General features: G+C 32.7%; 1 protein-coding gene across 6 annotated transcripts in view; it reads left to right on the forward strand.

Moving 5' to 3' along the window:
• Window positions 1–15,993, forward strand: part of qtc (GRIP domain-containing protein quick-to-court) — a 113,165-nt gene that overhangs the window by 65,447 nt on the left and 31,725 nt on the right. Inside the window, exon 1 of one of the 6 annotated variants that reach the window (XM_016068216.4) lies at window positions 7,815–7,923. The exons of the other annotated variants lie outside the window; for them this stretch is intronic. The gene's annotated coding sequence lies outside the window, so the exon portion shown is untranslated. Of the gene's footprint in view, window positions 1–7,814; window positions 7,924–15,993 lie in introns of those variants that run through there. 6 annotated transcript variants of the gene reach the window in all.

Genomic DNA, 15,993 nt, shown 5'->3' on the forward strand with positions numbered 1-15,993 from the left:
CTATTAGTCGAAATTTTTTTTTGTTTTGTTTTCGGGTTGTAGCTCTTTATACCCAATAAAAATCACGTTTTACCGCACAAGGCTGTTTTTCGAAGGTTCTGTTGTCATATGAAATGATGCTTTTTTGCGAATAATATGCTATTTTCATAACTACTGTGAGTTTGCAGCAGTTACTCGTGACTTTTAGGTTTAAATTTAGACTACCTGAAGTCTGAGCTGCCTATGCTTATTCTGAAATATCCGTCAATATGGAGAAAAGCCACAGTATTGTGAAAAATGAAAAGCTGATAATTTTCATTTAGGAGAAAAGATGCCGCCAAATTGACGATTTTTAAAAAAGTTAATTTAAAACATTAAATTATTTGTCCATTCTAAAGCCAAGATAATTCTTCCCAGCAAAATAATATACATATTTTAAAATCTTTGCTTTGCTTCTAGTGTTAGGCACCTAAATTGTGTTTTTTTTTATTATTAATTTCCTTGGTGACAGCTCTTCGAGATGTCATGTTATGAAATTTTAAGAGAAAAGCTTCGTACACTTAAGATTTTCTTACATTGAAAGTTATGGTGTTAATAAGTGACCCATACACTGATCGACCACTTAATCACTACCTCATCTCAGTATCTTATTATTTTAAATATCTTTTCCCTTTAATACTGTCTCGGCTGTTCTTGGCTGAACTCTAACGAAGTAGTAATAGGTCGTACGAGGAAGGGCTCTTTTAACTAAATTCCACAAATCCTCAATAGGATTAAGATCTGAGGTTTCAGGGACCAACGCAATAAACTGAAGTTAAAATCACGTATCCAAAATTAAACCTTTGCAATACCCGCAGTATAGCAAGAATCGTTATTCTGCAGAAAATATCGCCCAAGATCAGGATAAAGTATTAGTATTACAGGATATACTTGGTCAATAACGATGTTTAAGTATGGTGTTCTGGCAATCATGGTCACTAAATAATGGTCAGCACTACGCTATTCCTTTAGTAGCTATACTATACCAGAATAGACCATTTCCGTAAAACTGACAGAATTTTAAGTATGGTGTTTTATTCTGACAACCATGGAAACTAAATAAAGGTCAGCACTACACTATCCCTTTAGTAGCAATATTATACCAAAATAGATCATTTCTGTAAAACTGACAGAATTTTAAGTATGGTGTTTTATTCTGACAACCATGGACACTAAATAAAAGTCAGTATTACACTATCCCTTTAGTAACAATACTATACCAAAATAGATCATTTCCGTAAAGCTGATAGAATTTTAAGTATAGTATTTAATTCTGACAACTAATGGCACTAAATAAAGGTCAGCATTACACTATCTCTTTAGTAGCAACACTGTACCAGAATAGATCATTTTCGTAAAACTGACAGAATTTTAAGTGTGGTGTTTTATTCTGACAACCATGGACACTAAATAAAGGTCAGTACTACACTATCCCTTTAGTAACAATACTATACCAGAATAGATCATTTCCTTAAAACTAACAGAGTTTTAAGTATGGTGTTTTATTCTGACAACCATGGAAACTAAATAAAGGTCAGCACTACACTATCCCTTTAGTAGCAATACTATACCAGAATAGATCATTTCCGTAAAACTGACAGAATTTTAAGTATGGTGTTTTATTCTGACAACCATAGGCACTAAATAAAGGTCAGCACTACACTATCCCTTTAGTAGCAATACTATACCAGAATAGATCATTTCCGTAAAACTGACAGAATTTTAAGTATGGTGTTTTATTCTGACAACCATAGGCACTAAATAAAGGTCAGCACTACACTATCCCTTTAGTAGCAATACTATACCAGAATAGATCATTTCCGTAAAACTTACAGAATTTTATGTATGGTTTTTTATTCTGACAACCATGGAAACTAAAAAAAGGTCAGCACTACACTATCCCTTTAGTAGCAATGCTATACCAGAATAGATCATTTTCGTAAGACTGATGGGTGTTTCTAATAAGGTAGCCGCCCAGTGTATGTGAGCTTATCATTTTTTCCCGTTTCTTATTGAAGTTAAGTTTCAAAATTTTTGTTAACTGCAAATCAAAAATTTTGAACAAGCAAGGAAAATTTGCTTTCATTTTTTCATTCTTGTTTTAATTATTATTTTTTTAATTTGTACCTATAAAGTTGTATTTCAGCAACTTGTCTAAATGAAAAATTGAGAGGCTTTGAGACAAGGATAAGACACATTTTAAAATTGCTCAGAAGAACGTTTTTGGTAGGAGAGGCACCATAATGTTTTTGTAGAAAGTGCGATGTTTCTATGTGTTGTCCTGATATCGAATAGTAATTTCGTAAACCTGTGAAGTACCTATCTGGAAATAATACGAACTTAAAGTAAAAATGCCATCTTTGAAAAAAGTGGTCCTTTTCTTATCACTATCACCCAATCTCTTGAATTGTTTCAAGGAATTATTTAATTAAAAAAAAAACGCATCCAAAATTTATCGCACAATTTGAACCGCAACTAAAAAAATTCCTAGTGGCTTTGACCTCTGCGGAAAGTGATTTCTTAATTAAACAAACAACTGAAACCAGTCAACGATCCTTTTTTTTTTCATGACCATCAGTTTACATAATAATTGTTTTTTAATTTAAGAACGATGCAATTGAATTCTTCGAACAATAATCAGCCGTGTTCATTTTCCCGCACAGGGAATAGTTAAAAGGTTTTATTCTATTTTTATTTTTTACATTTTATACTCTGCCTAATGAACAACCCATACGAAGCGGAACTCCACCAAGGTGGAGGTACTTGAGCAATGGTGCGTTCAAGCGTATCAAGTATGGTTTACGCACTTGGCAATTCCGATATATACACGCCAACAGTCGTCGTATGTTTCAGAATTGTAATGGCTATTTTTCTTTTAAATTTGTTCTTGTTCGAACCTATGTGTTCTTTTTTTTATTTTATCGGAATGAATGATCTTTATTTCTTTGGAAAGAAAAGAGCTATGAGTAAGTCGCTTTCGCGTAATGACAGGGTTGTCAGAATTAAGGATTTTTATTTTCTTGTGAAATTACGCGTTGTGAAGTGATTGGAAGAAGTTGTTAATGATCTGAGTTTGCTAACAAAAGAAAAGTTGATCGAACAACTTAAGCCTGATGTTTAACTTCTTTTTTTTTCTTAAAGTCAAGGACGATTGTCTACGACTATCAAAGACTTGCGGTAAGCCCCACTTTTACCGAAGGTGACAATTTTAACATACCATTTTCGCATAAAACATCACTTTTCGAATATTGAAGTAAAGCTTAATGTAATGACTAGTTCATGTTCAATTCTTATGCTCGAGCCATATTTGCTTTATATAACAAATACTCAGGGTGCGTAGCGTTTTTAAAAAGTGCTTAAAGGTGCTTATTTTCGATTTTCGTCTTTTAAAAGCCCTTAAAGGTGCTTTTCTCATTGTGTGTTTTTAAAAAGTGCTTAATTTTCCCTTTTTCAAAATGAAATGTTTCCTTTACCATGTTGATTTTCGCTTCGAATTATGCATAAAGACACAGTTCACGTGGTTCTATTCAACGTTTTCACTATTAATTCAACCCCAATCTATTTCGGCGTATTGTCAGTCCGTAGCGTATAAAAACGCCATTCGTTTTACATGATTCAAAATTTCATAATTTTTGACAATTGTCAAAAACAACGCCAAAAGGGAATAAAACCGTCAATTGTCAAAAAATTTCCAACCCTGCCTAATTATGATATTTTTTAAAGTTCTTAAAAATATTTTTTGAGTGCTTGAAAAGTGCTTAAAAGGTGCTTATTTTTTGTTGAATAATTTGGCTACGCACCCTGACTACTGTAAAAATCTACTTGGAGGCATGAAAGACCCAAAAGAAATATAACCCTAATGGCTTTCTCAGAATTCTCATATGTGTTGCCATGTATCCAAAACATCTATTTACTTTCCTATGAAACTTTTCCCTTTATCTCCTGGATACCTCGTTTTACTCTGTTGCACCCCGCCATGGCACTAACAATGATAATGTTTGGTTTTCATAGCACGCCATAGCATTAACATTGATAATTTTTGGTTTTCATAGCACGTCATGGCACTAACATTGATAATTTTTGGTTTTCATAGAGTACTTTTTATTTTATACCCAACTTTGAACAGCGAACCCATGGCCTTGCAATTTGGAATCCAACCCAGAATCTTGCCCAGAATCAATACACTCAAACTACCCTCGGCTGAGGACTTTTTGATGGAACTGGCCCGCGTTTGCGTTTTATAGAAAAGAAAAACGCGAATACCTCCCACAGTTAGTCTGAATACAAATCCTTCCCATGATCTGTCTGCCACTATTGGTCAGTACTCTGGTGCAAACCGTTAGCAGAAATCGAATCGATGGGATTTGAACCTGGGTAAACTCTAATCCCCTGATCCATCCCGCTGTGCTTTTCGAAGCAACTTATATTACCCACTACAAAAAATGCAATATGAAACAAAATTAATTTGCGTCGTTATTGCTTCATGTCCCTTAATTGTAGTAATTTTTTCTTCTTTAAATCTTGCAGAAATTGACTTCTATATTGCGATTCAAATTATTACAAATCTTTCTACTTTTTCTATTAAAACAAGAAGCATTTTAGCAGGATTATTTTTAAAATTTTATTTAATAACATTGAATTTTTACGTACAAAATTTGATGCCGTTTTCACAACCTCTCAGGTTATGTGCTTACGTAATACTTGAATGGCTCCTAAGAGACGAAATGCGTTTTCTGTTAGAAAGTCACATGATTTAGTAATAATCTCATCTAAACTTTTTCTGGATATAGTCAAAATGAATTTATTTCTTTTGACAATCTAGCGCAAACTAGTGCATAATATATGTAGTATGTTTATAAATGCATTTCATTGATTCAAATAATCCCCATTTGAATCTAATTAAGAAAACTTATTTTCTAGTACCATATTCTGTGTAATGAGTTCACCAGGGTTGGAGTTTTTGCGGGTAAAAAGGGGTTTTTGCCAGGACAGTGGCAAAAACCTGGTAAAAACCGGCAAAAACTGGTAAAAACCGGCAAAAACTGGTAAAAACCGGCAAAAACCAAATTATCTAAATTGCAGATTAAATATTATTACAAAATACTTGAAACAAATTTAAATCAATCATAAGGAATAATAATTTTGATACATTACATGAAAAAATTATTTTTAACATATTAATAATAATTAATATAAGGGTAATAATTTTTAAAAGATTGAAAGTTTTTGATCTCTTTTCATTTTAGAATCCTAAAATAAATGTTTTTTTACAAATAAATAAATATTATTATTTGTATAATATTATTATTTATTATAAAAAATTATTATTTGTACAATAATTAACTACACATGTTGATAGATATTTTATGCTTTAAATTATAGTTATATTAATTTAAAATAAGTTCATTTCACTGGAAAAAAGAGAATAATCATAAATTTCCCAATGAATAATGTTTTAAACTACTAAAATGATATATTATTACATTATCATTTAATTATGATTTAATAATAATTTTGTTAATTTTTCTGTAATTATATTTATATTCATAGTATATATTTCAATTTTAGGAATAATTTTGTACAAAAAATGTGCTTTTGTCCTCTCATCTTGGAGAATATAGGTTTTTGCCACTTTTTGCCAATTTGCTTGGCAAAAACCTGTTTTTGCCACTTTTTGCCAATTTGCTTGGCAAAAACCTGTTTTTGCCAGGACGGTTTTTACCGGTATTTACCATGGTTTATTCCACCTGCGGCAAAATCTTGCCAACCCTGGAGTTCACATATAAGAGGAAAAAAAACATCAAGGAATATTTGTGCATTTTAAAAGTAAAAGAGATTTTCTTTTCGCATTTTTGAATTAAAACGAATAGAAAATAGTTATCCAAAAATTGTATTAGCATTTATTGGACTGAACTATACTATTTAGTTCATCGTAACTATCTTGAATTTAGCTTAAACTTTTTAATCAAAATAAGAAAACACAAATAATTTTGTTAACAAAGACAGATGATAGATTGTTCTCCCATTGGTTTTTATTTTAATGCTCTACGTGAATTTTCAATAAATCAAGATATGGCTTGCCTGCCATATAATAATTCATGCAAATATTTCTAAATTTGGGATGTTGTTCATGACGCATTCTCTCCCTCTACCTTTTTTATTTCCCTTATTACCGAATTAAGCCTTTTTACTTTGTTAACTAACTTCTCTTTTAATTCCTCCAGTTTATCTCTCTATGCAAGCTGTAAGCTAATCATCTTAATATCTTCCGTTTTTGTGTATGGAATGATTTCCAGAATTTTCGAAATGTCAACAAACGTAAATGTCCGCTAAAAGAAAATTTGCCTATAAATTCGATCTAGAACTTGAATTTTCGCAATTGAATTTTGAATTTTTCTTAAATTTTCGCAATTACGATGGACACATTTGGCCAATCAAAATCCTGTATTTTTACATATCGCAAAATGCGATATGTGTACAAAAATACAGGATACTGATTGGCTTAAGTGAGCCATCGTAATTGCAAAAATTTAGCTGAATTCCGCCCTAATGTCAGCAAGGATGTGAATTTCTTGCTGCTAGGTGGCAAAGTTCACAAACAGAAAACAGCATTCGGCATTATGGACATAGAATTGTCAGAAAATCAATAAAATGGACAGAACGATATTTCGTCTGACCATTAGAGGGGGGACTTGAATAGCTATTTTAGGTTCTAGGCAATTTTCTTGTTATGTATGTATAATGAGGTAAAAATTTTAAATACCTCCATAAAGTTTAATTCTTCATTACTGAAGCAGTGAAGTAGAGGGGGCCCCCAAAGAAGTTTTTTTGACCCGGGCACCAATTAGGCTAAGTCGGGCCCTGTCTACATTATTTGTCCTCCATTATGTCGTTTTTCTACATACTTCACTAAATTCTTTACCACAGCGATGTTCTTTTTCTTTGAATAATATTGTACAATCTTCGCCATCAAGCCATCAATTATGATCTAAACTTACAAGTTTATAGTAAAGCTAGTGTTTTAATTCCGTAATTATAGATATAAAAATTTGAATGATGAATCGGCGCACTTTTATTATCCAGTGTTGTGATTAAAATCAATATCCATCATAATGCTCCAGTTACAATTACCATAAATATCTATTTCTTGAATGCTTCAGTAACTCTTGGCATTCTCGTAATTGCCAAAATATCTGTTAAGCTACAATCTTAATCTTTTATGTTCGAAAAATGTTCCACCTCTTGTTTGTACCATGAACTGCTGTCTCGTACCTCTCAGCCATCTTTTGTTTACTTCGCAATATTGAAAAATTGCTTACTTCAGGGCGAAATCTGACAAAATTTACACAACCATTTAAACTTGCGCGACTTCTCGAACGCGATTATATTTTTAGAAGAGCTTCTCGCTCAAAGGGATGCTAACTGAACCGTAATGCGACTAATCTACCAAATCAGTCCAAACTATTTTCCCCTACTTTTCGAAACCTAAACTTGGTTTGCTTTTTTTTTCTTTTCGTTCGTTCGTTTTCTGGTGTTTTCTTGACGTTTCCTAAACCGTGTCTTCAGAGGCTGCGTGTTACGGTGCCTGCACCAAAGTTCACACACAAATTTAGCAGAGTATCTATTTCAGTGAGCTAGTTGTCTAAGGCTCAATCGGTCATCCTCTCACGCGTATTTTGCGTATTCTTTCCCAGATGTCCTGAGAATAATATTCTGTCCCGGTGTCGCAAGTTCTGATCCTGGTTCTGTTCTGTTATGCTGTGTTGTGTACTCCGTTACCGTTGAGTGCCTGTGTTTGTGTGTTTTTTTACGCCGTTTACAATCTAATCTGTTATTCTCCGGTTAGGAGAACTGCAGCTTTGGATTTACCTAAATCTCCGAAAAAGTTTTCTCTGGGATAAAGCTGTAAGTACCTGTGCTAATTCCTTTACTCAGTCGGAAAAGTAATTCTTATAACACTTATATGTAGAATTGTATAATATGCATGAACGCCGTTCGTCGAAAATTTGTCGCCATTCGCGGAAAATTTGTCACCATCACGAAATTTTTTTTACTGCTACTAAAAAATAAAAAAAATCGCCTTTTCAAATAAAGTTTGTCATTTTTGAATTCCCAAAAAAATCTCTGGGATAAAGTAGTAAATACTTGCGCTAATTCCTTTACACATTCTTAAATTAGTATAACATGCCAGGGTGCGTAGCGTTTTTAAAAACTGCTTAAAGGTACTTATTTTCGATTTTCGTTTTTTAAAAGCTCTTAAAGGTGCTTTTTTCCATGGGTGTTTTTAAAAAGTGCTTAATTTTCCTTTCTTCGAATTGTGATACTTTTCTTTACCATGTTGATTTTTGCCACAAGTTATGCAAAAAGACATTGTCCTATTGTCCATTGTCTTCACAATTAATTCAATCCCAATCTATTTCGGCGTACAGTCGATCTGCAGTGTATGAAAACACCATTTGTTTTACATGTTTGATGAAATACTTGCGGGTCCGCACTTGCGTATACTGAGCTGGATTCAGTGATAAGAATTTTTGTCTCTCATGTGCAACTCTACTGCATTTTCCGCCCTCTGTAATAGAATAGAAAAATCTCTCTAACTTTTGCTGATTACGGGAACCAACTAAACATTGTCAATTTTTCTTCTTCTCTATAGCGATAGAAAATTTCATTTCTCTTGTTAATTTCATCGCTTGTGACGCGCCATCGTCTTCGTCACTCTAAATAAAACCGGATAAAACCATCAATTGTCAAAAATTTGCCAACCCTGCCTAAATATGATATTTTTTAAAGTGCTTAAAAATATTTTTGAGTGCTTAAAAGGTGCTTATTTTTTGTTGAAAAATTTGGCTACGCACCCTGTTTGCACAAATGACTATTACGAAAAAGGAAAAAACAAAAAAAAAAAAGAAATCGCCTTTTCAAATCAATTATAGAATTTCCGAGGGGAAAAAAAATCACTTTTACGCTTTTTCCTACAAATGCGAACGCGATTTAAAATTGCATTCACATGATTTCAAATTACACATCTCGATTTTTATTTACGCGATTTAAGATCGTGTTTCGTATTTTCACGATTTCAAATCAAATATCGCGTTTCGGATTCCTAAGAAAAAAGCCACTATTATGATTCGTGTTCAAAGGACTTAAATTATGCATCGAACTTCGTATTCGCACGATTTTAAAATCAAACATAGTGGTTCACACTAACTCGATTTTGAAATCGAAATCAATTATTGATATTTACGCAATTTTTTTTTTTTTAATTCAATGTCTAGATTCATACTCGCGTGATTTTAAAATCACACATCGAGATTCATATTCATACAATTTAAACAAATAAATAAAATCTCGCATCGATATTTTTATTAAAACTTTGATAACATTCTGTAGATAAATGCTTCCTATTTACTTTCTTTCCTGCTCAAATGTATTTTTTCAATTATTTAAAAAGTATTTTCGCACATAACAGTTTTGGAATTCTATTTTCAGACTTTTTGTTTTTTTTACCTAACTCTTCCTTGTTTTATGAATCAATATAAAGTTCTAATAAAAACTAAACATTAAAAAAAAAAAAAAAGCGTGATTTTTATCGCCAAAATGAGTTGGCGTAATTTCGAATTTCTAAATTATTAGAGTTTTTCTTCTCGTTAATAGAGTTTTAGTAGAGAGAGTTTTTTTGGTAGAGAGAGTTTTAATAGTTTTTTTCGGTTACTTAGACGATTAATCTAATGAGGTTATCGCGATTTCGTTTGAAAAGCATTACAATAACATTTGGTAGAAATAATTATTTCAAATTGTTCAATATTGTTCTACCACAATACTACAAAGGCGCCCTCTATTGCCTCGCTCAGTTTCAGTCAACGATGATACTAAAAACAATCATTCTTAGAATTCTTCTATTTCTGTCAAACGCCATGCGAACGAAATGAATTTATTAATAAAAATACCTGGATCGTGAACCCTTTTTATCACGCTCTGCTTGATGTAAATGGTCTCGACTTTTTTGAACTCTTCTTCTTTTTTGTTTCTCTATGGAATATAAAATTGTTGATGGTTCGGTTATGCTTGGCCAATGATATAACTCTGAGATATAAATGAGTATTAATCTCTCCCTCTTTAAGTCAAGAAAAATGTATTAAAGTGACAGTAATATTTGTTTGCGTTCATCCCTGCGTAGCGTCTTAGAATGGAAATTATTTTAATTACTGTCGCTTCTCATGAGTCATAATTGTTGTGTGTATGATAGAGTTCATCGAATAAGTGGACAAATATGTGATTGGTAAGTAAGCGTTTTTGTTTATTAACTCTAGCGTATTGCTTCAACTCAGTGCAGACAAAACTTTAAAACAATAGAGGTTCATTAAAATTCGTTTAACTCAAATTATTTCCTATATAAAAATAAATAAGGAAAGTTGCTTACTGTGCCATATATTGAAGATAGTTGGATTTTTCCATCTCTTAATTTCGCTAGTAGTAGCTTACTTTTATAACTGGGGCTGAACAGCCTTCCCTAATTTAATCTGAGTTTAAGACTATCCATCTCTAACTCCGTAGCCTTGTAATTTTGAACCCAATCCAGAAGACAAGGGAACTTATGGTTCAAGTATTTTTATTTTTATTTTTTTTATATTCGTCGTTGAACAGCCGACCTAATTTTGGGTTTACGACTACTAATGTTCAACTCCATAGCCTTGTAATTTTGAACCAATCCAGAAGACGAGGAAGCTCCTGGATCAGTACCCCCAGAGATATTTATTTGTTATGGGAACATGGAGGACTTTGCGACTCGACAGATTTAACGTGCATCAGTCACCATTTACGACACGGGAGTCTTCAGCCGGCGGGAATCGAACCCACGAACTCTTGGACACGAGCCAGTGTCACACCAAACAGGCTATCCCAGCGTTGGTTCAAGTATTGGGAGAAATTTGCCTTCGTAGAGGACTTTTTGATGGAACTAACCGCATTTGAGTTATATGGAGAGAAAAACTCCCACTGCTACCCCAACGGCGAGGGAATTCTAACCCATGATCATTCTCTGAGAATAATTATTATGTTGTCGATGCAAGCTGGGAGCAGAATTCGTAGCAACTAGCAAATGCTGGGATTCGAATCAGTGTCAGCTCATTGAGAGGCGAGCACTCTATCCCCTGAGCCACAGCGGCTCCAGGTTCGTGCTAGTGGTATGTTCTTAAGGTTGTGGAACAAAAGAGGGCTATATAAAAGTAAAGCATTACTGCAACTACCCGTTATAGGTGTGAGGAGAGTCGAAGAGGTTTAAGTTCCACAACTTCCTGGCCAACGGCATAATCGTAATATTGTTAGCATTTTATTTCCCAAGCAAGTTGGTTGGGCTTCAAACAGCGACTGAGAATCGAACCTCTGTTCTTCCCAGTTACAGCTAGGCGCCTTTAACAACCTGAGCCATAGCTGCTTTCCTGCTATAAGCTGGACATTCTTGGGATTTTGGTAATGTTATATGTTTTTCTTATCACCCAAACTTTGAAATTAATCGAAGTAAATAAACCGCCTTGCCAACTGATAGTAGCGTGTAATCAGAGTCCTTAACTTATTCCAGAGGTGGAGAGCAAGCTGCGAAGATATTTCCGTATCGTGATCTATCGCACCAACAACAATCTCAAAAGTGCCCAAATAGATTTTAAATTTGCAAATATTTTTACAAGAACATGTAGATGTTTTCTCGGGGGCAGCTACGAGGTATACCTTTCGAGCTAGTATTTTTCTATGAATTTTTTTCTTCTTTTTTTCTTATTAGTTTTTTGCGGGCCGCTGCCCGGAAGTTACCAAGCCTTGGCGATTATTCTGCCTCAGATCGCGATACGGAAATCTTCCCAAAGCGACCTCTGTGAGTTTCTCGTGCGGCCTCTAGCTCTTGCATTAATAAAAATTTTAGTTATATTAATTACTATAATATGATGTTGTTGTTGTTGTTAATTTTCGTCGCACTAGAGCTGCACAATGGGCTATTGGCGACGGTCTGGGATGATCCGAAGACATGCCATCACAATTCTGATCCTCTGCGGAGGGGATTGCACCCCCGCTTCGGTAGCCCGACAACCTGCGCGCGAAGTCGAGCACTTTACGGTAGCACAGTTTAACGAGGACCAATACCGCACACCCTCGGTCCCTACGCAGACTGATCCAAGTGGTCACCCACCCGCACACTGACCGCAGCCAGTGATGCTTGACTTCGGTGATCAGCTTACTATAATATGAAAAGAATGTAATAGGATTTAATAACGTGGCGCCATCTATCGAGCGTGAATTAAAGTGAATGATTTAGAATACTGCATGAAGTGATTTAGAATGCTTTCTCATTCATTCTAGCAGTCATAAATTGCCATTCTCGCTCATTTTTCAGTTTGCCAACCTCCAGCAATAGAAATTCTACTGTTTCGTTGTTTTTATTTTTTACTATGGTCAATTTTTATTCAGAGCGTATTTGTGTCTGATTTCGTAATTTTAAACATCGTCTGCAATAATATAATTAGCATATTTGAGGTCAACTATTTGAACCATTATGATTGGCACTAAATTCATGAAAATCTTTTTTTTTCTTTTTGTTGCTTCGAACTTCTGACTTTTATTCAATTTACTTGTCTGACTGTTGCAGACTTGATGAATAAGCAAAAAGGTCGTGTTGGGCTCTGGTGCACAGCCTAATTTGTCAAGTAACGTGATGTGAATAGATGTCATTTAGAGCTGGAAAAAAAAACTCGATAAAAAAATTAAAAGTTTCGCTTTCAAATACCACTGAAATATATGCTGAAGGGTATCTATGCCCTCTCATAAGTTAGTTTTCATTTTGCTCTTTTGTTATCGTAAAATGCTTGAGAAATGAGTGGGTAAAGAACGTAAAAATTATTTACCTCGAACTGATTCAGTAATGTGTCAAAACTGTCTCACGGCTATTTTTAACCTATCTTCAATTTTTTCTATACATTTAAAGTTTACACTGGGAATTGTTGACAGAAAATATTTGAAAAAAAAAATCTTATAAATAGATCTTCTCTCATTTTCTTTCCTTACAGTTTGCTTGCCCAGGATTGGAAGAACTTACACGTAAAAAAAAAAAAAAAAAAATGTCAATAAATTTTGTTTGCTCTATATATTCTTAACATGTAACTTTTTATTGTTGGTAAATATTTTATATCGGTAGTAAGTTATAGGTAAATACCTACTAAATTAATTAGTTCTTAATTTAGTAGGTACAAAGTATATATAATATATACAGGGGTCTGTCCAGATATTTTGTGAAAGGTCCGTTTGTCGTGAAATTGTGAAAAAATTACTCGCATTCTTTCAACCAGGGTCCGCTTTTATGAATTTGCGCAAATTAGGGTCCGTTATTGCAACAAAAAAAACTTTTTCAAGGAGTTTTTAAATTGTAAAGAAATACAAGATTATGCTCAACACTGTAAAATTATAATTTAAAAAATTATATTTTAAAAAATGAACAGCAATTGCTGCTTCTAAATTAGAGATGCAACATACAAATATTTGGTATTTAGCCTATACTGCTGAACGCAGAATATTCATTTCGGACGAATAATGGAAGAATCGTCTGCCGAAGACAAAACTTAATTCATTTGCATCCATCTTTCTTGTTTTCTGCCCTGGAAAGTGTTTATTCGATTAACAAAATAATAATGAAGATAAACAAAATTGTGAAGAGTCCGATTAAAAGAAAAATCATTTTTTTAAGTTAAAATATTTTGTGAAGGGTCCGTTTTTAACTTAAAATATTTTGTGAAGGGTCCGCTAACGGACCCAAATTTCTTCTAAACAGACCCCTGATATATGTCAATGACGCGAGTTTTTTTTTTTTTTTTTTTTTTTTTTTTTTTTTTTTTTTGTGCACACGTCACTGAAACGTGGCAAGTTGAAATAGAATACGGTTGCTTTTATAAATTTCACTCATTATTTAAACATTGCTTTTTTTAAAAATTTCCTATTATTTTACAACCAACGTTGAATAGCTGGCTAAATTCTGAGTTTACGATCATTAATATTCAACTCATTTTGAACCCAATCCAGAAGATAAGGGAACTCCTAGATAAGGCATTGGGTCAAATTAGTCTTCATGGAGGACTTTCAGTTGGATTTTACCCTCATTTACCTCCATGGTGAGAAAAACTACGAAAACCTCCCTCGGTTAGCTCGACGCAGATAAAATATGATAAAATATGTTAATGTCATATGCTAATGTCATTTTCAGATAAAATATGTTAATGTCATTGAAATTCTTTTGCAATTTGTTGCAATTCCACATTACAACAAGAATACACTAGTCTGGAAATCGATAGTGTACAATACGAAATAAAGTTAATAAAATAAAATCAAAATTGTCGTCTGAGAAAGGAAATTTTTTAAATGATTCGCCATCAGTTCTCTATTTTCGGAGTAACTGATTGACAGATTGATTAATAATATAAAGATTCTAAATGATTTGCCGTTATTTTTCGTTTTTAATTTCCTTATCACTCGTATCGATTGATTGACAATTGATTGATTAATAAGTTAATAATTCTAAATCACTTGTCAACATCTTTCGTTTTTAATTTTCTTATCTCTCAGATCATTGACATTCGAATAAAAGAAAGAAAGCGTAACTTTTAGAACTCACATGTAATAGATTTATGAGGATCGTCCATTAAATACTGTCACATTTTATTATATTATTTTGACCCCTCTTCCCCCCTTTGTCACAAAGTAGTACACTTCACCAACCCCCTACTTCCCCTTGTCATGCGTCACGCCCTAATGCATATATTAAGATATATAATATCATTGATAATAATATATATAATATTAATATATATAATATTAATATACATATATTAAGCAACAGCACTATATGCTCATATATTAAATTTTATTTATAAACTTCAACTTTTTTTTTTTTGACTCTATTTGAATGCTTAACAATAATGATTATCAGTGCATTTATTTTCATAAAAAAAAAATACATAATTAATTACAATAGAGAAATAGTAAAAAATATTTAGCCTTCAAGCTTTTATTTTACCTAAATTCCTGTATTGTGAGTCTCTCCTTTGCCTTTGCTGCGAGCAATTCACAACGTCACAATTAACGTACATACGTCAATATACGTCACAATTTCCTCCCTTCCCCTCTAACATGATTTCATTTGTGGATTGCTTTCATAGAAAAAAAAATGCTCATTAAATGAATTTAAATTTTACACAGTGTCTATGTCAAACAGAATATTTAAATATTTTCAGAAATTTCTTTGTCGCAATATTCTATTTAAACACATTCTCCTGAATTCAATTAACGATCTTGTTAACTTTCCACGGAAAAAAAATTAAAGAAAAATTTTTTTACCACCTTTTTTTTAAAAATAAAAATATTTATTATTAAGGTTTTAAAGATATGTGTAATATATTAATATTTAGCAAAGCGAGAGTTTCACACGCGGCGTAACAAAGTTATCCGCTAATTAAAAGTATTAAAAATGAATTAAGGTTTGTAGGAAGTGTAATACGTTTCAAACTGTCCGAAAATTATGCAGAAACTTAGCGAAAGCTGTAATTTTTGTTCCTTATTAATATTTTATACTTATATTATTCTTTAAAATTTTTAATTCATAGTTCAGTTATAACTTAATTTAAATAATTGTTCTTTTTTCACGTTCCTTTGATTTGAATAAAAACCGTGAACATATTTTTTATCATTCCTATCCAGAAAATACGCCATTGAAAAGAGATTTCATTCAGAACAATCCCAAAATTTTTCAGAAATGCTTTAATCTTTACAAAAGCAAGAATGGAAAAAAATCAAACAAAAGAGTGAGCTTTTCATCGGCCTTCATCCTGTAATTCATTGTTGAAAAAGTTGGACAAACCATTTCGTGTGTGCCATTTGTGAACTTTTATTTATTTATTTATATTTTTTTGTTAATGTGTGAAAATAGATTTTATCTAACGCCAT

Source organism: Parasteatoda tepidariorum, chromosome 4, assembly GCF_982258835.1.
Source record: "Parasteatoda tepidariorum strain Cologne lab strain chromosome 4, Ptep-v5.0, whole genome shotgun sequence".
In the NCBI taxonomy this organism is placed as follows: Eukaryota; Metazoa; Arthropoda; class Arachnida; order Araneae; family Theridiidae; genus Parasteatoda; species Parasteatoda tepidariorum.